Here is a 24994-nt window from a genome sequence, read left to right on the forward strand (position 1 = left end):
GGTGGGTGAGGTCTCTCTTCTCATGGAACTCATGTTCAAGTTCAACTCAAGTTCAAGCGGGGAAGACTGGTTATAATGCAAACATAACAGGTAGGCAATATCAAATAGTGGTAAGTCCTGGGAAGAAAATCAAAAGGGCGATGTGATTGAGAATGATGCTGGGGGAGGATGGGGTCAGACTGCTTTGGAAGCATCTGGGAAGACCTCTCTGAGGAGGTATAATTTGCATTAAGATCTGATTGTTGTCACTGAGCCAGGCTTGCTGAGATCTGTTGATGGCTGTGGATTAGCAGGTGCCAGATTGGGAGGTAGCAATGAGCTCAGCCCCTCCTGTTCCTGTGGGTGAGGTGGTGAGAGCAACCCCCGTGAGGTTGGAGAGGTAGGGAGGCCCCCATAAGGGAGGCCTTCTGGGCCATGGCTAGAGTTCCTCAACTTTGTATAATCTAGGCTGGCAAATTGACACCAAATAAGACTTTGTGGAGCTTAATTTTTTCGTAGTTGGTATTACAAGAACAATGTAACATTTACAGTCTCTGTCCTACCTTCCCCACCCCTCCTGGCCAGTTCCCCATGGAACATGGCACCCCCAACTCTCCGGGCTCAATGTCTCTAGATTTATCACCCGTCCTTACCTGCTCATATGGGCTCTTCAACCCCGAGATTTCTCTCCTAATACATTTTAATATGTCAGAGAACCTCAGCAATTGGCAAAATTCCAGTGGTGTGAGGAGGGCAACGAAAGAGGGATGAGATGCTAGGGTAACTGCGATCAAAGTTTTTGAAGGCAGTATCTATTTCCAGAATCAAAGAATCCCTACTGTGTTACTTTTCTGGAATCTTGAATGAGGAGGGGTCCCTGCATGGGGACTCTTTGTGACCAGAATCTGACAGAGTGGTCCTCTTGCCACAACTGTCTTCTACCCCGTAGCTGAACTTGTTCACTTGTATCAGCATTAAATGAGCAGCTCTTCCCTGGGCCTCAATTTGATTTTTCTCTTAGCATTTCAGTGTGCCCATGCCATGGACACTACCCATATGATGACATTCACATTGTAAAATATCTCTGAATTCTCTAAAGCACAGGTATTGCTCTGGGGATCTCTCTGCCCCTGCCAACTACCTCAGCAGGCTAATTTACTTCTTCCCTGGGTAGCATTTCTTCTGAACTCACCACTGGGTGTTCTTTTCTGTTTTTTTTTTTTTTTTTTCCCTGCTTGAAAGTGCTTTCTGCATAATGCACCACAGTACAGGGGTTTGGTGAGGGCAGCCACCAGCCTGTTCCTATTTCCTCTCCACGACCCATGGATCTGAGATGACCAGGTTTTGCCTACTGGCTGCCTGCTCCAGGCACAGCTCGGAGGTCTAGTGGGAAGAGAGTCTTTTTTTTTTTTTTTGGAGACAGAGTCTCGCTTTGTTGCCCAGGTTAGAGTGAATGCCATGGCAGCAGCCTAGCTCACAGCAACCTCAAACTCCTGGGCTCAAGGGATCCTCCTGCCTCAGCCTCCTGAGTAGCTGGGACTACAGGCATGCACCACCATGCCCGGCTAATTTTTTCTATATATTTTTAGTTGGCCAATTAATTTCTTTCCATTTATAGTAGAGACGGGGTCTCGCTCTTGCTCAGGCTGGTTTCAAACTCCTGACCTCGAGCAATCCACCCTCCTCGGCCTCCCAGAGTGTTAGGATTACAGGCGTGAGCCACCGAGCCCGGCCAGAAGAGAGTCTTGTGTGTTCCCCCAGAACTCCTTAGTATGTATTCTGAGTTGCTTGCGGGATGTGTGTTCAGGCTGGCAGAGGAAAAAGATAAAGGATTCTTATCACTTTCTCCCAGGTAGCTGGCTAAAATTCCCCCCATCTCTCCTATTAATGAGGCCTGGGGCAAGAGAGAGTTGAGCTCAGATTGATCCTGTAATTCTGTGGTCCCCAGGCACTGGGAACGGGTAAGATGGGTGAGGTCTTTTTTTCTCATGGAACCCACGTTCAAGTGGGGAAGACTGATTGTAATCCAAACACATAATAGGCTAGGCAAGATCAAATAGTGGTAAGTCCTATGAAGAAAATAAAAAGGGTGATGAGATTGAGAATGATGCTGGGGGCTGGGACCGGTCTGTGGCCTGTTAGGAACTGGCCACGCATCACTGCCTGAGCTCTGCCTCCCCCCCACCTCCCCTGCCTCCGTGGAAAAATTGTCTTCGTGAAACTTAGGAAGGGGAGGGAAGGAGTGCACAGCAGGAGGTGAGCTTCATCTGTATTTACAGCCGCTCCCCATCGTCCATGGAAAATTTGTCTTCCATGAAACTGGTCCCTGGTGCCAAAGGTTGGGGACTGCTGCTGTAATTGACCTCTGTGTTTGTCACTCTTGATCCTTCTGATCAAGACAATTGGCTCATTAATTTTAATAACGATAATAATCATTATTGCAGTTGCAATCACACCATTCATTTAGCCTCGGCATTACTCTGTTCATTTAGAATTGGATAATGTAGCCCAAAGTGCTTGCATAGATCCTGGCATGTGGTCGGTGCTCAACTCATGGGTTTTGTTTCACTGCTACTCCATTTGAAGTTAATGGAGTTGTCTGTAGTTTTCAGTCAATGACAATATCTTTGGTCTTCCAACTTTGTTTCCTGGATTATTTGAATGGTCTAGGCCAGTGGTTCCCAAAGTGTGATCCCTAGAACTGCAGGGTCTCAGGCCCCACTCAGGACCTATTGAATCAGAAACTGGGGGGGCAGGTGGGGCCCAGCAATCTGTGTTGTGACAAGTCCTCCAGGTGACTCTGATATGTACTTAGGCCTGACTGCTGCTGGTCCGAGCTGTTAACCTGACTTCTTTTTTTCCAGGGATATTTCAAGATGTGTCTCAGTCTCTAGCGTGAAAGTTGCTATCTTAAGATGATCCTATTGGCTGGGTGCGGTGGCTCACACCTGTAATCCTAGCACTCTGGGAGACCGAGGCACAAGGATCATTTGAGCTCAGAAGTTTGAGACCAGCCTGAGCAAGAGCGAGACCCTGTCTCTACTAAAAATAGAAAGAAATTAGCTGGACAACTAAAAATATATACAAAAAATCACCCAGGTGTGGTGGCACATGCCTGTAGTCCCAGCTACTCGGGAGGCTGAGGCAGAAGGATCACTTGAGCCCAGGAGTTTGAGGTTGCTGTGAGCTAGGCTGACGCCATGGCACTCAGGCAACAGAGTGAGACTCTTTTTTTTTTTTTTTTTGAGACAGACGATCCTGGATCCTGTTGCACTGGGAAAGTTTACAAAGGATTCTATGTGGGGTTTGAATTGGCAAGTAGCTGGTTGGGAGGAAGACCTTCCGAGCATGGCATAAGGCCTGGTGGGGCAGGCTTGGGGTTGAAGTGGAATGTAAGCAAAAGGGCCACTGGGGATGTTAGATTCAGAGCAAGGGGTGCAAGTGGCATTTGAGCTAAAAGAACCAGAGGAAGAGACCTGAAGACTGGCTTTACATCCGCACAAAGGATGTCGCCTGCCACGCAGCTATGGCAGCGTGTCTTTGGGCCAAGAAGACTCTTCCCTCACCTGTGCCTCCCTGGCCAATGCCTGTTTGCTTAGAAGTCTCAGCTCTTCTGTGCTCCCTTGGCCAGTCCCTCTTCTGATTTGGATATGTGTAAATAGAGGTAGGGATTTTTAAATAATTTGATCTACTTACAGTCAGGTTTACCAGCCTGAGCACCTTTCTGTTTTCTTCAGGTGATTTTGCATCTCTCTGTGTGGATCTGCTGCACGTTTGATTTTTAGGTTTAATGCTTGTTAGGAAACCCGACATGCTGCTTGCTACTTTTTTGCAGGGCAGCGCACGACCCCTCTTCCTTTATAAGGATCACGGGAGAGACTTTATAAGTTATCTAATGCAGTCTCCTGATTGCAACCAGACCCTCTAACCTCCCATTTTGACCTCTGGTAAGTGTCAAGGGTGTGCTCACATGCCAGGAACTGACAGCCCCTGCTGAGAAATTCCTGTGATGAGAGAGCTCACCATGAAGTTTCAAAAACACTCAGGGGGTTGGAGGATAGTTCTAACAGTTATAGGTTTTTCTAAACTGGACAGAAAAGACCCTCAGGCTATAAGAAAATACCCAAATGCCTTCAGGGGTGATACTGAGGTGGCTGGAAAGGAGATAAAGTTGGGAGCCTGGGTTGTCCTGTAATGAAAGAGCTCTAGATCCCTGTCTTTGTTTTTGGAGACAGAGTCTCACTTTGTTGCTGTGGCATCAACCTCGCTCACAGCAACCTCAAACTCCTGGGCTCAAGTAATCCTTCTGCCTCAGCCTCCCGAGTAGCTGGGACTACAGGCACGTGCCACCACACCTGGGTAATTTTTGTTTCCTATATAGTTTTAGTTGTCCAACTGATTTCTTTCTTTCTTTTTTTTTTTTTTTGTTAGTAGAGACGGGGGTCTGGCTCTTGCTCAGGCTGGTCTTGAACTCCTGACCTCTGACCGAGGATCCTCCCTCCTCAGCCTCCCAGAGTTCTAGGATTACAGGCGTGAGTCACTGCTGAGCCAACGTGCCTGGCCTTAGATCTCTGTCTTAAATTCAACTTAGCAACTTGTTGTCTACTCTGAGATATCGCAAGGCAGACTTCTGGGCAGTCCCAGGCCAGTCCCAGGCCGAAGTGGAGGTAAAAGAAGGTGAAGGGAGATAAGATTCTGGCCCATTTAGTTTCATACTGGAGCAGGCCCCTTAAAGGGAAGAGCCCAGGGCACTCACGGCTGTTGGGCATGTGGGCAGTTGAAAAGGCTCTAAGAGATAAGGTAGGAATGGCCTGAGGGTTAGAAAGGGAACTAGACAATCATGTCTAAGTGGAGGAAGGAGAGAGTGTTTAAGAATTTGCACTTCCTTTTTGTCTTCACCATTTACTAAATGTTTGTCTATCTTGCTGAATAGCAGCCCAGACTCTACATTCTCTTGGCTTCCATCTGTATTTAGTTGGGTTGTCTGTTCCCTTCTCTGATAATTCTCTAAAGACTCTCTCCTGATTTCAGAGGGGCCCAGGGGAAAAGGAGTGCAGAAATCAGCCTAGATCTTTCCTATTTCTTCTGACCCTTTTCCAAAGCCTGGTGCCATTCTTTCCTCACTTCCCACTGCCCGCCCCGTATTAGTTAGATTCTGCTACTCTGTTTTCCACTTCTAGGTGGATAATTCTTTTCTTTTTTCTTTTTAATTAAGAGGTTACCTTTCCATCTGAGCTCTTGGCAGGGATTTGCCAGGAGATCCAAGGCAGAGCTGCCAGCTTCCTGGAGCGTGACAGCTGCTGAGGCCGCCCGTCTCGCGGGCTCTGCGGAGATCCAGGGCTGTCACTTCAACAAGTGTCAGATAGGCACCCTCCTCTCGCAGAGCTCCCCGTGCATAGCCTTAAATAAACATCCCAGATATATCTGCCCTGTTTCCCATCTCAGACTCCTCTTTTCATCTCCATCTGTTTTTCAGACATCATTTTCCAACTTCCCAATTACCATCTCCCCGTCTCTGTAGACCTCTATATATTCCCTCTCTTCCCTGCATCTCTCTGATAAAAATAAGGAACCCAAACAGCCTTTACTACTTTACTAGGGCAGATAGTCTCTTCCCTCTGCCTCTGCAAGTTTGCAAGATTGTTCTGCCCAACCTAGCTTGCGGCGAGCCGGTGGGTGCAGCCCTGTAGCTGTGAGGTTGGGTTGGTTTGGGAGCCACTCTCTGGCTCGGGACAGTCCTCCCCATATTTAAGTCACCTTCGGTGCTGGTTGTGCCCTTTTTTTGTTTTGAGTCATTTTCTCAAGGGCTGCTGTGGTTTCTACTTCCCCGTTGGAAGTTGTGTGTCTGTGGAAAGTTCCCTGTGACCTTTCAAGGCTTGTGCTCCGTTCCAGAGCTGCTCTCGGAAATGAAAATGCCCTTTTTTTTTTTTTTTTTTTTTCCTTAAATGATCTCACAGATGATCAAAAGGAGCACATAAAAGCTGTACTGGGGGTTTGGCAAGGTTGCCAGTGTTCTCTTTACCTTTGGTCTGGGACTGTAGGTCTGAGACCGTGTCTTGCCAGCAGCCCTTGGCTTTCCTTGGGGACCGGGGCTGGCCAGACACAGAAGGGGAGGCAGGAGGGGGATATTAATGCCTGGAGGAAGTCGAGCTTCTTTCTTTTCCTAGGAGAGGCATTTGAATTTAGGTTGGCACATTCAGTTCTGAAAAAGTGACCTTGCAGGAGCTGGAATTTGATATCCATTGTTATCTGGGAGCATTTGGTCAGCGGCAGTTCAGTTGGGTGTATCGCATCGTGTATTGCATTAACGCTGCCCGATTGCTCCTAGGAGGCTTGTCTGGATCGGGATTCCTGTGCCCTGTGGCAGGGGAAACACCAGACACGGTTTTCTCTGAATGCACGGGCTGCCACTTAGAAGTTTCGTGATTTTTGTAAAATTTGCTTCCTCTCTGGGTTAGGGGTAGTATCTAGAGAGAGTCTCTGAGGATTCAGTGAGGTAATATATAAAGTACTTAGTGTAGTACCTGGCACATAGTGGGTGTAAATGGAAGCTGTCATTCTGAATAATGGTATTGATAGTTATTAATAGTTATATCAACATTACTGTTTTTCTCAGTATGAAGTTGGTGCCCCACAGTTCCTGTCCCATTAAGTACCCCATGCCAATAGCACTTACCACTCTGTCCTTTAATTGCCAGTGTACTTGCTGTCTTCCTGTGAGGCCTAGACCACCTAGACCCTTGAAAATGCTGGTGATGTCCCGTTTACCACTGCATCCCTGCTTCTCCAGCACTTGGCAAAGTACCTAGCACAGGCGTCCTCAAACTATGGCCCGAGGGCCACATGCTGCCCGCCTAGGATGTTTATCTGGCCCACTGGGTGTTTTTGCCGCCGCTGCCTGTCCTGCTTAGCAGCCAACTCGTCCCTGGCCCACAGTGCGCACGCTCCAACGGTCTGAGGGACAGTGGACTGGCCCCCTGTTTAAAAAGTTTGAGGACCCCTGACCTAGCACATAAGATGGGCTCAGGATATATGTGTTAAGTAAATAGATAAACTCCTCTAGCTGCCTTTTCTTTTTAAACTTTGTTCCCAGACTACACATTCCTCTACTCTGCAGTGCTCATCCTGTACTTCATGCAGGCTGGGTACTTCTTTGAACTCTTTCTGCTTCCCCAGTTACCCTATTATTTGCCATTTCCCTCCCTCCATTCATGCCTCCCTCTTGTCTAGAAATGCCTTTCATCTTTTCTGTTGCCATTTGACATCCTTTTCTTGCTTCCTGTATTCTTTCTCTTCTATGATGAGTTCCCCAACCACTTTAGCCCATATTAATCCCATTCATATAGTCGTATTTCACTGGTAGCCCATAGCCCTTGTTGTTCGGAGATTGAGATTTTGTGTGATAGTTTTATCTTTCCAACTAGATTGTCAACTTCTTGAGAGTAGGCATATGACATTTATCCACTGCTAGGGATATAATTGATTCTAAATTTAAAAAAAAAAGCCATTATTAAAATAAATCAGACCGTTGGACCAAAGGGGTAAATAAGGTAAGAATGTCTTTGCTGATGGAACATGGTCTTTAGAGTGAATGTGGGGGTTTGAGGACAGTTATCAGAGCCTAAATGTTTTAAGATTTGGGTTTTCTTTGTATGTTCGCATCTCAATTCCTGGTCTTGCATTTCCTCCAATGAGGTATGAAGGAAAATGTGGTCAAATGAAAATCTGCCAACTGCCTCTGGGGAGGAAGGCAGCCCAGTTGGTGGTGACACAGGGAATGGGAATGCCTAATGGTGACACTGGGGCTGGCCATTTATTTAGTGGGTTTATTCACCCGTGCCGTCTTCATTGCTTCATTGGGTTGGTTAATGCCAAGCTATTTTTGCATTAAACACTTTTTGAGGCCAGGTGTACAGCAGAGACCTCTGCATGCTTTGAGGATTTCCGAAGATGTGGTGTGCAGCCCATAGTAGGTGCTTTGTTAGTGTGGAGAATGGTGAATGCGGATGGAAAACATACCCTTCAGGAATGTGCCGTCTGGTCCGGGCTGCAGCGAAGCAGCAGTGTGAGGGCTGGGCTGAGGGAGGGGTACAGGGCACCGGTTCTCAAGACAGAGTTGTTGGGAAACAGAAACTGGGAAGAAATGCTGGGTGAGCATCTCATCACCACATGGACCGTGGAAGGCAAACTGCAGTAGAAATATAAATGTGCTTTGAAAAAATGCAATATAGTATTCCATTAAAATAAATAGTTAAATGGACACAAATTTTATAGACTGACGCCGGGCGGGGCTGTTTGGGAGGAGCAGACTGCCTGGCACTTAGCAGATGGCCAGTAAAGCGTTTATTGAGTGAATGAATCTAAAGCAGAGTAGGGCTGGAGGCCCCGCTGTGGTTTGGTTTTTGTCCCTCTTTTTTCTTTTTCGCACCCAATCCTTCTGCTGGTTCAGCCAGCAGCTTTTCGTTTTCCAGCTGTAACTGAATGAGAAATTACAAGGCGTGGTTAGAATAGAGTTTATGGGTGGCTCTCCTTTTCTTCTCCCACTCCATTGTGAGCCTTGAGCCAGTAAGGCTGTGCCTGGGTGTTTACTGGCAAGTGCATAAAACACACGTTTTTGAGGGCAGAGTCCATGTTGTGGAGTAATAATTAACTGTTAATGGCATTGTCTGGGGTGTTGGATAGTAAATAATCGAGAAATAGTCTCTCCAGGCCAATGCAAAGACCACACACAGCCAAACCTAAAAGGTGGTGTTTTGACTAAACACAAGAGGAAACAAAGGGGGAAAAGCCTGCTAGTTCAGTGTGTTGCGGCGTTTAATTGCATGATGGTGTCTTTTTCCCTTGGGTTTCCCCATGCCCAGTGGAGGGCACATGCATGATGGTGCCCTGCAGAGCTACGATTATGGAACAGAGCCTCTTGGCAGCTGGGATGTACTGGCTGCTATGTTTTCTAGTGTAGCTGGATCAGACTTGGGAGTTTTCAGATCTGAGTCTCTGTGAAATGGAGCTAGTGAATTGAGCCTGGTCCGTTCCTAAAAATAAGTTCCTAAGACCCAAGTAAAGTGCTTTTCTGTTGGAAGCCTATACAGAGAAAGCCAAGCCTGGGACACAGACTAGAAGCGAGGCCATTCAGATTTCTTCTTACCCACCTGTTCAGGCTCAGGAGAGAAGAAGGAAATGACTTGTGTAGAATCACTTAGGGGCTTGGCCTAGAGCCTGGATCTGGAGCCTGTATTGCCCTGCCTGGACTCTTCACCTCCAGGGCCAGCTGTTGGGAATGCCATTTTTCTGAACAAAGAAGCAGAGATGGCTGACTTGAGGGTGTGTGGCAGGGCTGCAGGACTGAGATCTTCCAGGTCCCCGCCCTGTTGGGGCCACAAAGCCAGCCAGCCAGCTTCTCAGGGCTCTGCTGGGAGAGAGAGCTACGCAGTGCATGAGCGTGTCCTCGCCTGCTAGGGGTGGTGGCGAGGCGTCCTGGACCCTGCTTGGCTGCCGGAGGGCCCCGGTGCTTCAGGCCTGACCTGGAAGACATCACATGAGCATGATGAGGGACGGAGGAGCACAGGATGTGGGAGAGAGCGGGGGTTGTGACGCTCATTTAGGGCCTTCAGAGGGAGCCAGGGACAGAATGACATCTTAATTACACAGTGAATTGTCAGGCCTATAATCTTCCCAGAAGGCCTTTTCTCATTCTCCAGTCACCAGAGGTATCTGCATATGAATCGGAGGTGCTGAGGCTTAAACTTTCTGATGATGGCGATGCTGCTGTCAGTCTGACCTTCTGTGATCCCGTCCCGGGTGAAGAGGGTAGAATCCAGCTGTTACAGAAACTGAAATGCCCCTGCAGTGCCAATATTCACAAGGGGGAAGTCCAACTCACAGCTTTCTTTCCAGGGCTATTTTTAAGAAACTTGAGGCTAAAGTCAACCCCCAAAGAGATCTGAAGATTATGCGGGGGCCTGAGTTATACTTGCTGGCCTGACTTCTGAGGATGGGCCTCAGGAGGACCAGGGAACCGCTCGGATTTCTCCTCCGAGGCTTTGCATGGCATTTGTTGGTGACGGTATGCAGCCAATCTCCGAAGGATCGTGCTCAAATTTAATTCGCTCATTCTTTCATTATCTTGTGGATTCGTTTATTAGCCTGATGTTTGTCGAGACCTTTCCCCGGGACTAAGATGGCAGACCAGCACACTCAGTGCCTGACTCCAGGGCTTAGGTGTGAGGCTGCAGGAAACTGTCCGGACCAGCCCCTCTATTCAGATGTGGCCTCTGAGGCCAGAGAGAAGGGACTTGTTAAGACAAAGTCTCAGGGCTTAGGCCTTGTTTTCCCGGCCAGATAGTAAACAGCTGGAGAGCAGGACCAGGACTAGCCGCTCAGCTAATAGGGGCTGACTGATTAAACATGGCGAAGATACTCCTTACCCTCCCAGTTGCCCTGCTTCCATATCACTGGGTAGGTTCTAGCCCCTGCCTCAAGCAAGTAGGCACGGGGGTTACGCCACATGATTTTCCTGTGTGCCACCTCGAATGCATCAGGTTGCATTGACCATCAAATTTGCTGCATCAAGTCTGCTGCTAGAATCATGTGGGACTTGAGGCAGGAGGACACCGGGTGATTTTACTTTCTTAACGGAATCTTGCAAAGATGTTCCTTTAAAGCAGGGGTCCGAAAACTTTTTAAACAGGGGGCCAGTTCACTGTCCCTCAGACCGTTGGAGGGCCGTTGGAGAGTGCGGCGCACATTCCACACATGCGCACTGTGGGCCCGGAACGAGTCTGCTGCTAAGCAGGACAGGCAGCGGTGGTGAAAACACCCGGCGGGCCGGATAAATGTCCTTGGCGGGCCGCATGTGGCCCGAGGGCCATAGTTTGAGGACCCCTGCTTAACAGAGAAGGAGGAGGGGACAGCACTGTTTATGGACCATCTATGTACTGCGCTGCTGTGTGCTGCTTACATACTAACTCTTGTTTTACATACTCCTCTAAACCTTTGCAAGTCTGCATAGACAGTGTGAGCCCCGTTTTGCTGAGGATAAACAGCAGGTAACTGACAGAGCTGGCTGAAGCCTGTGTCCCTGTCCTTTTCACCATGTTTCCTGGTTCCCTGAGAGGGATACAGGTAGGTGAAATCATGGGCTTTGAGTAGTTTCTGGAATCTACACAAGAAATATCCAGGCGACTGGAACTCCTGGAAATTCCTGAGAGAGAGAGAGAGAGAGAGAGAGAAAATAAATCCTTGCATATTCTGCCCCTGAGTGAGTGGTGATAAACTGCCAACCTTTACAGCCAGCCCCCAGGTACTCCTACACTGGGATACAGTTAAATGGACTAGTTTAACATTTAGTATGATAGTGACTAAAACACATAATTCTGGGTTTCAAGACAACTGTAGCAGCCTGGCCTCATTGATTTACCCACTTCAAATTAGGAACTGTGCATTCTGTATGCAAATGAAAATTAAGCAGGGTGCAAATCAGCACAAGATCCTGCAGTCCAGAGGGCAGTTGGTGCTCATTTTCTTTGCAGGAGGGGGCAGTGGGTAGTGGTGGGAGCAAGTGCCTGGAGATGGAAGCTGTTTGTCACTGGGGGGGCTCACCACGTGAGATATTAAGAAACCCATTTCCCTCCCTCGGCTTCAGTTCTTCCATCTGTGCATTGGGAGAAAAAAATTACTGGCTGTTTGCCATCCCTTTCCTGGGGCTGCTTTGTCCGGAAGTTGTTGTGATGTTTCTGGGGAAAGGAACAACTCATCGTCTTGAAAGGGTAGAAGCCCGTGTGTGAGAGCACATATGTGTGCGAAGAATGTGCACGTGGATCCTTGGTGGTTTTCACCTTTACGGCGTCTCTATGCTTCATTCTATCAGGCCCAGAACTCGGTTTTTGCAACCTCTCCCTGAACCTGACTCAGGACCTGCATGATGACAAGGTGTAATCGCAAAGCATCCCCTCCACTTCCCCAAAGGCTGAGCGTGTTCTGAGACGTGGAGAGGTGCGCTCTGTGGCTCCCCGGGCCCTTGAAGAACAGGTTCGATAGAAATCCGGCCCGATTGCTTATGTTTTGTGAGGCCCTGGGGCCTGGCATTAGGGAGCAGAGAGGATTATCTCCAGAGAGCTTTGAAACTCGGGACTTGTGCTGCAGTCTCCCTGGCACCTTTCCCCAGGGGTTTAGAAAGTGCTGGACTTGGTGCAGAGTGACCTCACCCCTGAGGAATTCTTTAGTGGATGTGGGGGTATGAGTTCAGGAGAATCAGGTGTTCTCCAAAGAGAGGGAGGGGAAGCATATATTGCTGTCGTGAATTCCGTCTTTATCTCAGGAACTTGAGTGGCTCTATTCATTCTCCTGAGCTGGAGGAAATGGAGTCTTAGGCTGCATTAATAGAGACACTGTCTCTAGAACAAGGGAGGCAAAAATCCCACTCCCTTTATACGAGTTACTAGACCACACTTGGAGCACTGTGATTTAGAACAGCACATTGGAACATGTTCAGAGGAGAGTTGAAGAGCCCACCCTGCTCTGTGGGGGTTAGTAAGTAGGGGAACAGAATTTAACCTGGAGAGGGCGAAACTCAGATTTTGACAGGATTTTAAATATCTGAAAGGCTAGTAAGAGGACGCATGTATGGTCCCAGAGATCCTTACATTGGAATCTCAACTCTTGGGTGGAAGATTTAGGGAGAGAGAGTCTGGTTAATATGAAGAAGAATGAATTTCATTTTGGGGAGAGGGTAGTTTTACTTAGTTTTTTCCTTGACCGTCAAAATGATGCATGTTTCATGCCTTAAGTCTTATAAACAAAAAAAAAAAATAAAAAAAAATAATAAAAAAAAATGATGCATGATCGTTGTAGAACATTTGAATAGTAAAGAATTAAAAAAAAATCAATGAAACACCTGTAATATCCCTATTTAGAAGCAGCCACTATTAGCATTCGGCACATTATCTTCTAGTATTTTTACGTATTTTATTTTTCTTTACAAAGTTGAAATAATACATAAGCAATTTTGAACCTTACATTTTTATGTAAAATTACAGGCAAAACATTTAACCTTAACCTTTAACAATTTGTGGTAAACATACATTTTAGTGGTCTCGTAATACTCTATCGTAAAGATGTAGTGTCTTTTTGTCTAATAATTTCCTCTAATGTGGACCATTAAGTTTATGTCCTAGTTTGTGCTTTTACAGTAAACATTATACATAATGTTTATACATAAAGTTTTGCATGTGGTTCAGATTATTTCCTTGGGTTAGGTTCCTAGAAATGAATTTATCATGTCAAAGTGTATGAACAATGTAAAAGCATTGGTATTTACACACACACACACACATACCTCAGTACATATTGTTGTATGGCTTTACAGAAATGTTATGCCAGTTTACAAAGCAGGTGTATTATAAAACCTTATTCATTGGTTCATCTCTTCATCTCTCTGCTTGTCCATGTGTCTATTCATTCATCCACCCTGGAGATGTAGTGGGGTGAGGCCTGGACCAGGAGTTAACACATGTGGATTCTCACCCAGGTTCCACCACCAGTTAGTGTCCTAGTTGCATTGACCATAGCTGGGAGCAGGATCAGGGGGATAATTTTTCCCCCTGGGGCACATCCTTCAAAGTATCTATTTTTTAGCAATTTATAAAAGGTGAGACATCAACATTATGATGTAAAGACATTAGAGGAAGGACTATGGGAACCACCCAGGGAAGATAATCAAAGGGTGTGTAGTGCCTTTTTGTTTTTTTAATTGATTGGCAGACTCCACCCAAGAATCACTCACCATGACTTTAGAACCTGACTTTACCTCAGCTTTCAGAATATTTCTTTTTTATTTAAAGGGAGCTGATCCCAGCTCTGACACTCCTAGGGCATCAAGGGAAATAATAATGCATGCCACAGATGTAAGGTGATGTCTTAAGTGTTGGCGCCTGGGGCATAAAAGCAAGCTCCGCCTTGCTTCTGAAAGGGGTTGTCACATCCCATTCAATAGGGCCCCAGAACAATTGGCCTTTTTCCTCTTTGGTCAGGAATCCCAGAAAGAAGTTTGGTAGGATATTCAAGAAGCACCAAGGTCAGCACCGAGGATCTGAAGGTGGATAAGTGCATGCCACAATGCAATGTTTTCTTTGTACCCACATTGCCACCCCAGGCCCCCTTCAGCCTGGCAAAGACTCAGCAGCCTCACCTTGCTGCGTTCACACTCATCCTCTATAGTACAGCCAGAGTGCTCTTTCTAGAAACGCACGGCTCGTCAATGCCACTTGCTCTGCTTCAACACCACAGTGGCTAATATTTGCTCTTGGGATGATGCAAACTCCTTCATGTAGCCCCAAAGGACTCATGCTAACGATCAGACCCTGGCTGACTTACCCCCTTATTCTCCCCCTTCCTTCTCTGCCGCTTTACAACACAGCTGGCCTTTTTTCAGTAACACCAGGGATATTTATGCCGTCACTTGCCTTCAGTCCTTCCCATGTGCTGTCCGCTTCTCCTTGACTCCCTATTCCCGAAGCTTTGGGTCATCTTACAGGTTTCCAATTACATGTCACTTCCTCCAGTTTTTGTTGAGCTTTTGGTTGGGAGATGGCATAGCCAGTCACTGATGGTGAAGGGAGGAAAAATGGTTCATTTTTGTTGTCTCTGTCCGGGCAGGTGGTGACTGGGGGTGGAGCCCCAGGCCAGCAGATGGCCAGTGGGTGCTGGATTGGTGTGGTCACTCTGAGCACACTTGACAGTAGGAGCTGGGAGGAGGGTGTTCTGTGTCCTCCTGCCCTCAGGCATCAGCCTGTGCATGTCACCTTGGGCACAGTGTTAGTGCCTTTTGTCCTATGATGCAGAGTCTCAGCTTTTGATTATTGCAGCTGCTCCCAGATGTTTGAATGCTTTTCAAAAAGGGGGTAGAATGTATATGTCAAAGTCAGAGTTTCTGAATTCCTAGAAATCATTATGCATCTGAATCACTGGGTTGGTGTTGCTGCAATTATCTGAAGACTGTACATGCACATGTGTGGCCGTGGGTGCTTGTGTGGGATGTGAATGGATGGTGATTTGTTTACAGGGTAGGACTGGGGAACTTGGAGAAGAAGCTACTAAAATGTATCCTGGATTTTTGCTGAATTGGATGAGAAGATATCCGGCTTCTCTGTACAACCAAACATTCATGAGGTGGAGTGACACAGGCATCTGAACTGTTTGGTGATACTTTATTTAGCATAAATATATTGCCAGAAATCACATTGCTAACCATTTGATCCTGGTGATGAAGCAGAACTGATGCTTAGCTTCTTAATGAATGAGGATGTGAAAAGAAACCCTTAAGAGCCCCAGACAGAAGGTTGGTTCCTGGTGGTTATTCATACAGTTATCAAGCAGACATTTATTGATTACTGTGTCAGGCATATATGAGCTTGAATGCACATCACCCTATTTCTTCTGCCAAGGACAGGATCCGTTTGAGCTTTACTTTAGGAGTGTTTAAGACATAATCTTGCATTTGTTTTAGATAGTCTGGATATTTAGCTTCTGGGGAGTGGAGGTTCCTTGTGCCACTTGATTGTAAGACAAAGTATTAAAAATGAGCTTGGCTCTCTTTCCCTGCCAGCCATGCCACTGTTTTTTTTTTTTTTTTTTTTTTTGGTAGAGGTTGACTATGAAGTGAATGTGGAGACCAGAGAAAGAACAACTATATAAGATGCTTCTTTGAAAATGAGGTTAAAAGCTAGAGGTTTTTTCTTTACTTCTCTCTAAATATTGCTCCGTCTCTAAACATCACTCCGATACTCACATGTTCATGCTTCCCTTTTGCATTTTTCATCCAGAATAACATATTACAGTTTTCCCAGGGAGTAAACTGCATCTTTTTATTAAGTGAGTCTTTGGAGGTCTGTTGAAAGGGTGATTGGCACAGAATTATCAGTTGGGGAATTGTAGCTGTCTGGCTTTAGGTCAGCCCTGTTGTAATTCCTAGCTTGGTGTATGAGCCATCCTGCAAAATTTTGAACTCTGTAGACCTTGCTTCATGAGTAAGGTGGGGGGGGGGCTTTTGGGGCTTTTTGTGATTCTTTGGTTGTGTCTTTGGTGTCATGAGTCATAAAGGTCTTTGGCCACATTATCTCAGCAGAGCGATCATTCATACGGTTCAAGCTAAGACTACTTTCGGAGGGACCTGGGAGTCATCTGTTTATATGTTAAAAGGCAAAATAGCAGCATAAAACCTTTCAGAGAATGTTATACCAGTCACTGGAAAACTCAAGAGGGGAAAAAAGGAAAATGGGGGTGGTGTGTGTAAGATAACGTTTAGCAGGTGGCTGAAATAGCATAAAGGGATCTTAGTTCAGAGAGCTCTGGATAGGAAAATGGGCAGGGATATTTCAAATCTATTTCAATTAAAAAAAAATAGTTGCAAAGTCTTCTGATTCTTAGTTTATAGATTTGACGCCTGTGGGTTACTCGGATTCGTAAGAGTATGGAAACACTCTATAATCTAGTTCAGTAGTTGGCAGATTAGGTCTGTAGGCCAAATCTGTGCCCCTCCTCTCCTGTGGTTTATGAATAAAGTTTTATTTGACACACAGCCACACCCCTTTGTCTCTGACTGCTTTTGGCACAAGGGTAGCATTGAGTAGTTGTGCTGGAGACAATCTGTCCTGCAAAGCCCTTTGCTGTCTGGCCTTGTACGGAAAAAGCTTGCCAACCTCTGAAGTTGGCTAAGCCTTGTTACAATAAGAGGAGAGGATTGTCAGGTTTTATATCACAGGGATCTTTTTATTGATATATAAGCAGGCATTATTTGTTATCACTTGCAAGTTAAGTAGGAAAGGAAAGGAGAGTAAAAATCCACCCATCGCAAAGGGGCCGTGCGGAATGCCTGGCACATGGCATTGTTACCAGACAAGGCAGCTGTGGTCAGGAGACCTTGCATGTGACCATGGGCAATTCACTGCACCCATTTAAGCCTTGATTTCTTTGATTCTAAAATGGAGATAAGACGACTTGTCTCATAACATGATTGCTTGCATCCAAGGAAATAAAGCCACGAGGGCATCCTATAAATGGTAGGAGGGCTATATAAATAGAAGGGATTAACCAGCACCCATTTGTGCTGTTGCAGCTGCTGCAGATACGTGCCTTGTAAAACTACCCTATTATTTAGAGACTGAGAAATATTTGGATGGTGGTAATGTGCAGCTCTGGGAAAAGCAGTCGCCAGTGGGATTTTTATCACATAATTAGAGGGTATGTTAAATGTGCTAGTGAAAAAGAGCCGCATGTGCTGCTGCCTTGTTTTAATGTGGACCAGGGATCCTGAGCCTTCTCTCTGAGGATGTGCTAGAACAATGTCCTGTGCCAGTCTCTTTTTGAGGTGCTAGCTTCTGGCCAACACAGATTCTCGGAAGTCCTAGACTTAATGCTGGTGCCATAATGGCATTAGAGGCCCTTGTAAAATTGCCAACTGTCCACTGGACTTCTCTGCTTTGGACACCTGGGTGCTGTCTGCTACTGCATGTGGGGCAAGCTGGAAATCCTGTTCAAGTTGGTTTTGTGTTGGCTCACTGGTTTATTTATTCATTCATTCAATCCGTTTCTTTTCATCCCTTTGCACTCGGATGTCGAGGGTGACTTGACACGGTTAGCATCGGTAGCAGCTCGTATGTTGAGCCACACTTGACACGTAGTTTCACCGCTGGGGGAAGAGGGATTTTTGTCTGTTTTTCCAGTATCTTTTCTTGTTTTCATTAGCATGAAAGAACAAGTAAAATGTAAATGCAGAGATGGTACACTAACTTCTAGGGGTAGATTATTATCCACTAACTTACAGCAACGTTTAGATGGAAAGCTCCATATAATCACACCTCACCCTAACAAAAAACACAAAGATTGTGTTGTTTGTTCTAACAGAAAAATCAGAGGAGGAAGAAGAGAGACGATTTATATTTGTGAAACGTGAATGTAAACCAGGTCTTCATGTGGGTGAATGTTTCAAAAAATATCACACCATGAAAAATTATAGAGATTACAATTACTCTTTGAATGTATCAATAATTTGAAATATTAAAAAAAATCCAAATAAATAAGTTTGTATGAAAAGAAACTCCAGTTTTTTATTCTACTGCCGTGCTTTGTAAAATCTGGGGTATTTAAAAAATTAAATCCCGAGTAGAATAAAGGAATCAAGAAAAAAGCAAGGGAGTGCAAAGGGTTAAAAGTGGTAATCCCAGGTACTTTACAGGGCTGTGGTCAAGGATTGAATGAGATAATGCACATGAAGTGTTAAGCAAACTATCTGGCATGGAGCAGATGCTCATTAAGTGGTAGTTCCTATTTTAATTTTATTATCCTTTTCTAATTATTTCCATATCCTGTTCCAGGCACCTGAGAGTAGAGGTAGGAGATAAAGGTGTGTAGATTCTGGTCAGCCTTGGCTTCCGCCAGTGGTGGATGACCAGCGGTGAGCATGCTTTGTGGGTTTCTCCTGGGAGTCGGGGATACTCCTGTAGCCCCTTAGCTCAGCCCTTTCGCCTCCCAGCGGCCTCCCAGCCTGGCTGCCCCAATCTCACCTATCCTCTGAGACCATGCTTAAGGCTCCTCATCTTCCTGATTAATGCTGGCCTGCAGTTGTCACAGTTTTCTTGCAGTCCTAAAGCAGTTACACACCCAGTTCAACTTTGAGTCACATCCCACCTTGTGTTTTTATAATTGCTTCACATAGCCTTGCGAGCAGAGACGTGTCTTAGTCATCTTTAATTCTTGGATGCTTGAAAAGTTCCTGACACATACCCGTGCTCAGTGAATATTGAGTTGCATGAATTCTCATTCAATTTGACCCTCATTTATCTGGTACAAGATCTAATAGTAAATCATCTCCTTTAGGGTTTCTCAGCCTCATTAGTACTGACATTTGGGACCAGATAATTCTTTGTTGTGAGGGACTGTTGTATGTACCATAGTCTAGCAGCATCCCTGACCTCTGTGCACTCTATGACAGTAGCACTCTCCGGTTGTGACAATCAAAAATGACTCCAGACATTGCCAAATGTTCCCTAAAGGGCAAAATCACCCCTGGTTGAGAACCATTGATTTGGTGTGTTCTAGACACTGAATGTATCTTGTCTTCTGAGCTAGGTTATAAATACCTTGGGGGAGAATTTTTGTTTTTTCCACAGTGTGTCTATACTGACCATGGAGTAGAAGGTTTTTTGGTTTTTTTTTGAGATAGAGACTCACTCTGTCACCCTGGCTAGAGTGCAGTGGCGTCATCATAGCTCACCTGCAACCTCAAATTCCTGGATTCCAGTGATCCTCCTGTCCCAGCCTCCTGAGTAGCTAGAATAACAGGCATGTGCCACCATGCCCAGCTAATTTTTCTGTTTTTTTGTAGAGACGGGGTCTTGCTATGTTTCTCAAGCTGGTCTGGAATTCCTGGCCTCAAGTGATCCTCCTGCCTCAGCTTTCCAAAGTGTTGAGTTTGCAGTCATGAGCCACTATGCTCAGCCAGAGTAGAAGTCTTATAAATGTTTGTATGCTTGTTCTGCTCAGCTCATTTGCCTGGTTGCACTACCTTCTCCACAGCTGAGGCTGGGGAGAACCGAAAATTCAAAGCCATATTCATCATCCTCGCTTAGCATGTATTATATAAATGTTTAAAATTCCCTGGTTTTCATTTTGCGTTCCTTGCTGACTCGCAGGCCTGCAGCCCCTTACTTTCAGAATGCCAACACTGCAAAGAAATGAGCGAATCCCACATCCCCTTTTCAGATGTGCTTTGAAAAAATTGATTCATAGTACAAGCTTATGGGGTTTTTTACTCCTCTGGAATCCCAGTTATGGCCTTTAAACCACACAGGGCCTCTGTGTTTGTAATTTTTGAACAAGCTCTCAGTTTGCTCTCAGTTTGCTGAGGAACGGTTTCCAGAAGTATTTTCTGTGCCCCTTCAGGGATGGGCACCAATCTGGGGACTCAGGTGTCCCAGGCACTCAGTTTTACAACTCTGAGGTTGTACCAGACAACCAGAGGTCAAAGCCCAAGCCTTTAAGTTGGGAGCAGTCCTGGACTGGAGTGTGTGTAAGTGCGTGTATATAGTAGGATGGTAGTAAGCACAGAACACTGTTCTGCTTGGGGAAAATGAGGTGACGTGGTGTACTCAGAGAACCCAGTACTGAATACAAGGACAATTCCAGTCTCACCTTGGGTGTACCACTAAGTGTCTGTGAGGACTTGGACAAATCAGTCTTTCCTCTTTGGGCCTGGGTGCCACCTGTGAAGGAAGAGGGATAAACAAAATGATCTTTACGGTCCCTTCTACCACCAAACATTCTGTGACTTGGAAACTTTATCCTGAAGAGACCCCTTCTTTTATACTCATGGAAGAGAAAGTGATTAGAGAGCTGGGCCGGGTGCGCCCCCCACCCCTCAAATACTCCGTGAAGACTGGTGTCTGCCAGCCATCTTCACGCAGCTGGGGCCGTTCTTCTGCACTCTGAGAGCAGCACCAAGCAATGGGAAGGCAGATTCTGGCTCAGAATAACAGGAATTTTCTCGTGTCGTCAAGAGTTGCTGGACAATGAAGAAAGCTCGAGATGGAAGGAGCTCTGCCTCCCTGGGGCCACCTCAGCTGAGGCTGATGTTGGCAGAGCTTGAAGTATTGGACGAGTGACCAGACTATATGACGCTAAGTCTTTTCCAGCCCTGGGAATTTTAAAAAATTGTATTTTTCATTAATTTTCTTTTATCTGGATCCTTGGGAGGGTAGAAGGACGAGAGATGGGCATGCTGCTGTCTGGAGACTAACTCGGTGGTAGGGGTGGATGTTAAAGTTACGGCTTTGAGAACATCACTGTAGCTGTATTTCTTCAACAGCTTTGGAGTGGGGAGTGGGCGGAAGTGTAGGGGCTCAGAGATGTGTCGGGTAACCCCTTCCATCTCTTTGCTGTGGGCCCCGGCTGGCCTGTCACAGGCAGCATGACCGCCCCCTCGCAGCTCTGCTCGCCTCCCCTGTGGGCTGCCCTGCCTGTCTGAGCCACGCTGTTTTCCCTGCCACCTCCTGTCTTCTGTCTCCTCACGGCTCTGAATCAGGCGTCACGGGAGTTGGCTGTGACTGAGAACCACAGTTAATCCACTTTCTCTGGAAATTATTTCTTCCAGGCTCATGATTGTCACATCCCCAAGTTCTGTTGAGGCCAGCGTCTTTCCGTGAAGTCCATGCTTTCCATGAGAGCATTTTGTAGGGCTCCATGCAGTTGCTGTTCCACTCTGTAATCGACTGGACGTACTTCTGCCACTTGTAATTACCTCCGGGTAGATGCCTGCTTTGAGGCCACGGCAGTGACTCCTTCTGGGCACCATTGATAATTGTGTTTCCCCACCCGTGGAACGGGAGGTCATTTTTATTTGGATGGCAGTGCCGGGGCTGCCATGCCCAGATCGTTCCATGGCACTGGCCTTCCTCTTCCTGCTGACTGCCTTTATTTCTTCATCTGTGCTGTTGCAGACAACCAGGATGGCATCATGTCTGAACTGGCTGTCCTGGCTGAACTGGCTGCAATGCTGCCCACAGGCCTGGGAGCTCTGGATGTCCCACCAGTGGAGGGAACTTGGTCAGCCTGCTGTACCCTGGCCTTACCCCCCTTGCCACTGTTGGGTTCTTGCTGTTTCCACCTGCCTCTCCACCCAAGCAGATCTTTATGTGGAGGTGACGAATCTGAGAGGGGCCCATCTGGTTTTGGAAATGGGAGTGAGTGGTATTTGAGATGGGGGAGAGCCAGCCAGCAGGCTGCTTGGATCTCTTATTGTCTTAGCTCAGCTGCTGTAACAAGATACCATAGATTGGGTGGCTTGAACAGTAGAAATTTATTTTTCACTCTTTGGAGGCTGGAACAGCCAAGACCAAGGTACCAGCAGGGTCATTGTCTGGTGAGGGCTCTCTTCTTGGGTTGCAGACGGCTGTCTTCTTGCTGTCCTTACACGGCCTTTCCTCAGTGCATATATGTGGAGACAGAGTTCTTATGAGGCCACCAAGCCTATAGGATTTAGGACTATACCCTTGTAACCTCACTTAACTAATTACCTCCTAAAAGCCTCTTCTCCGAATACAGTCACATTGGGGGTTGGGGCTTGAACATATGAATTTTGGTGGTGGTGGTGGGAACACAATTCAGTCCATAGCTCTGATTTATGGGTGATTCCTTTTCAACTTCAGAAGGGATAACTTGCCTTCTAGGGCATTAGAAACCCAGTGAGGCAATAGGTTAAATGGCTATCTTCCTGTCAGAACACGTGCTTTCCTTTTTTCCCTTGTGTTTTTCTCTTTACTGTCCGAAATGCCAAGGGAGCCACTTTCCTTCCTCTCTGTGTAGTTCCATTGTTCACAAATAGCTGACTGCCTCTTGGCTAAAGGACACCAACAAGGATTTAGGGTCCCTAGGTGTCCTCCCATTGAAGGGACTGGCTGAATTATTAAGAGTGCTTGGCCCCGAATCAGCCTTGGGAATGGCTTACATTTAAGTTCAGTACTTGTAGCCTGTCTCTCCCTAAAGATCATTTTACAGAAAACAAAACAAAGACCGCAAAGTTCAGATGACTGGTATGAGGTCTTAAGACTATGTAATGGCAGAATTAGGCGTGTGAGCCTGGCCCATAATCTCTAGTTGATGTTTTTGTTTTTTTTTTTTTTTTTTTTTGAGACAGAGTCTCACTTTGTTGCCCAGGCTAGAGTGAGTGCCGTGGCGTCAGCCTAGCTCACAGCAACCTCAAACTCCTGGGCTCAAGCGATCCTTCTGCCTCAGCCTCCCGAGTAGCTGGGACTACAGGCATGTACCACCACGCCCGGCTAATTTTTTTGTATATATATTAGTTGGACAATTAATTTGTTTCTATTTATAGTAGAGACGGGGTCTCGCTCTTGCTCAGGTTGGTTTCGAACTCCTGAACTCAAAGGATCCGCCCGCCTCGGCCTCCCAGAGAGCTAGGATTACAGGCGTGAGCCACCGCGCCCGGCCTCTAGTTGATGTTATAGCTGGTGCTCTACCTGGCGGATCGTGGCAGACACTTTGCCTGTGTTGTTGAGTAATCTAATCCTCTCTCGTATTTCCCTCTTGTGGGCTTTTCTTCATTCTACACTTGAAGGGACAGGGAAGGGGTGAAACAGCTTCTCTACAAGGCTGGGGAGGTGTTCTATGACATGTAAAGAACCAGAGGCTATGTGGCCAGTGTCTGGGCAGGTCTTCTGTAGATCCCACCTCTTCCATTTAATGGCCAGTTAACTTTTGCTCTTAATTCAGGTGACACTGAGTAAATATTCAGCATCTGTGCTGGATGCTGGGATATAGTGGTGAGCAGAATGGGCTTGTCCTGCCCTCATGGAACGTAGCCTGGTCTCTGTGTACCATTTACCCTCCCACCCCAAATCCTCATTGATGCATAGGATTGGGAACCTCTAAGTGACTGGGGTTTGGGATGGGGAATATATAAGCTCTGACCCCCTGACCCCCATCCCCCTGCAAACCCCAATCTGGTAACAGGTGTGTAGTTTGGTGGTGGCAGTGGAGCAGGGGTGAGCAATATAGCATGAGACCAGGGGTAATTTTAAAAGCTTGGAGATTGTAGTGAAGCTACTCCCTTACCTGAAGCAGGAATAGTTTTTAGGGGTCTGGCTGTGGGCGTGGGCCCAGGAAGGGAGCAGCGGTCGGGGTGGGAGGATGGTGATGAGATGGCTGTGCAGATTGCCCCAGCTCTGCTTCTTCATGCTGGGACATCTCATCTGTCCTGGACACTCCCTGGAACTTTGACTGTGGCTCTCTAGCTTCTCAACTCTCCAGGGAGCGAGTCCTCAGCCCACAGTGGACGGTATCAACAAGTTCAGCTGAAGGAGCCTGGGGACTGTCCCTCGAAAGCCTGTTAATGTCACCTGGCTACTTTGAACTCTAGTCACAAGCTGTGTATTCTTGCTCAAGGCTACCATTTCTGATTCTCCTGAATAATAAGGGGAGGATCAGGTTATTGTGTCTAGGCAAAGCAGTTGGAGGACATCTCTGGGGGGGTCAGGTCAGGGCTGGCCACCTGCCACCCTAATCCTGAATCTAGGTACAATTGGGGAGTCCTGAGTAACCTGAAGAACCCTGGTATGTTTCCTTAGAAAGGAAATGAACTGATGAGCATGGCCCCTTTTGCTTTGTTCCATACATATTTAAATACCTTGACAACTATGAGCCACAGCATTAACCATAATAACCAACTGCATTTCCTGTCTCAGACCGTTTCCTTCTCTAAAAATCAGCTCCTTTGTCTTGCCCCTCTAATCTGGTGGTAGTTCTACTAGGAGCTGCCTGGTCAGGAATTTCTGCGTGAAAGGGAGGAGACTCTCCCACTGATCCTGTGCAGGCGTTTTTGCTGACAGGTTGCTGTGGCTGCAGTTGCCAAATACCAGAAGCAGAGACCTTTCACCTTAACCTGGGCTGCGAGCTTTGTGAAAAACAGGGATGTGCCCAACCCCTATTTCCTGTCGTCGATCGTCAAATTCGGGTTGACATTCAAGTGCCCAATCTGCAGTCATATCTGACTAATTGGATTGTTTTTAAGTTCTCCTCTGGATGAATTATGAGCTTTCTTGACTTTGGTCAGGCTGCCTGGAGCCAGGCCCAGCTCAGGCAGGTGCTGTGCCAACTTCCCTGGCATGTGCCTGGGCCAGTGGATTTTACTATCGACCCCTCGCGCTCCCTTGGAAATACCAGGCTCGGAACTCTGGAGAAGGCGCAGCCACCACTCGTGTAGCTCTGAAAGGCTGCCTTTGTCCCGAGGAATGCCTGTCGGAGTGAAGCCTGATAAATAGCCGGCTCGTTTCTCCTGTAAATTAAAATGAAAGAGCCTCGCCTGCGAGAAGGAACTTTACTTGTCTCTTCTCATCTTCTTTGTCCAAGCCTATTTAATGAATATTTATTTAAGACCTAGAATCTAGCATCGGGCCAGGCACTCTAATAGGGGACATAAAGTAGAAGTTTGCGGTCCCTGCCATGAGTACGT

General features: G+C 46.6%; 1 protein-coding gene across 3 annotated transcripts in view; it reads left to right on the forward strand.

Moving 5' to 3' along the window:
* The window catches only part of LOC105873570 (carboxyl-terminal PDZ ligand of neuronal nitric oxide synthase protein), a 293709-nt gene that overhangs the window by 108962 nt on the left and 159753 nt on the right, over positions 1-24994 (forward strand). The gene's annotated exons all lie outside the window — the stretch shown is intronic.

This window comes from Microcebus murinus, chromosome 2 (genome assembly GCF_040939455.1).
Source record: "Microcebus murinus isolate Inina chromosome 2, M.murinus_Inina_mat1.0, whole genome shotgun sequence".
In the NCBI taxonomy this organism is placed as follows: domain Eukaryota; kingdom Metazoa; phylum Chordata; class Mammalia; order Primates; family Cheirogaleidae; genus Microcebus; species Microcebus murinus.